Source organism: Apium graveolens, chromosome 9 (assembly GCF_009905375.1).
Source record: "Apium graveolens cultivar Ventura chromosome 9, ASM990537v1, whole genome shotgun sequence".
Lineage (NCBI taxonomy): Eukaryota > Viridiplantae > Streptophyta > Magnoliopsida > Apiales > Apiaceae > Apium > Apium graveolens.
This window is the reverse complement of record NC_133655.1, coordinates 131,943,507-131,944,538: the sequence shown is the minus strand read 5'-3', so window position 1 is coordinate 131,944,538 and position 1,032 is coordinate 131,943,507. Positions and strand designations below refer to the sequence as shown.

Genomic DNA, 1,032 nt, shown 5'->3' with positions numbered 1-1,032 from the left:
AGAGATTCAGTGGGTGGGTTGAGAGACGAGAGAGAGTTTTGTAGAGATTTATTTGTTTTTAGTTTCTCTGAACACGGAGAAAATAATTGGCAATCAGACAAGGGAAAGTTTTGTAAAATTTCATTAAGGGGGGAAATAAATTGAAGTGGCCCGCGCTGATTTATTTTAGGGAACTTTGGACATCGGTTGTAAATAATCGATGTCTTCAAATAACAAAGACATTAGAAAAACATGGGGCAATGTTATTACCTCTTTTAACATCAGTGACATCAGCAACCGATGTCTAATGTGTGATGTCTATTCAACTTTTTCTTGTAGTGTCAAGCCTGGACTAATTCAATGGGTACAGAATTCAGTCTAGTTTGTCGGGGGTTCTCTAACGGAAGATCCCAACATGCACATCAGGGATTTCATAGAGATCTGCGACACCTTCAAGTTCAATGGTGTGTCTGAGGAAGCGGTGAAACTGAGACTATTCCCATTCTCTCTGAGGGACAAGGCTAAGAGCTGGTTACACTCTCTACCAGCTGGTTCAATTACTACTTGGGAAGATCTTGCTCAAAAGTTTTTCACTATATTCTTCCCTATGGAGAAGACAGCTGTACTCAGGAACGCTCTTACTCAATTTGTGCGACAATCAGGAGAAACTCTATGTGAAGCTTGGGCTACAAGGAGATGCTTAGGAAGTGTCCTCATCATGGCATGCCTGATTGGATGATCAAAAATTGTTTTCACAATGGTTTGGGAGCACAATCAAGACCCATGCTCGATGTAGCATCATGTGGAGCATTATGGGCAAAGAGCTATGAGGAAGATTATGATATAATTGAATTGATGGCTGCTAATGAATATCACTGCTCAACTAAAGGCGTTGTATATGAAAATCGATTCTCTGGCTAACTATGGTGTTAATCAAATAACCATAGTTTGTGAGTTGTGTGCAGGTTCGCATGCGACGGAGGAATGCGCTATATCTAGTAAATCAGCTCAGTTTGTGAGCAACCTTCAGAGATCGCAGCAACCAGTTCCAGA

The 1,032-nt window shown here is 41.0% G+C and overlaps 1 non-coding gene across 1 annotated transcript; it reads right to left on the bottom strand.

Moving 5' to 3' along the window:
* Positions 1-601: 601 nt before the first annotated feature.
* On the bottom strand, positions 602-704 carry LOC141687739 (small nucleolar RNA R71). The gene has a single exon (XR_012561223.1). It is a non-coding gene; the product is annotated as a small nucleolar RNA R71 (small nucleolar RNA).
* Positions 705-1,032: the final 328 nt, after the last annotated feature.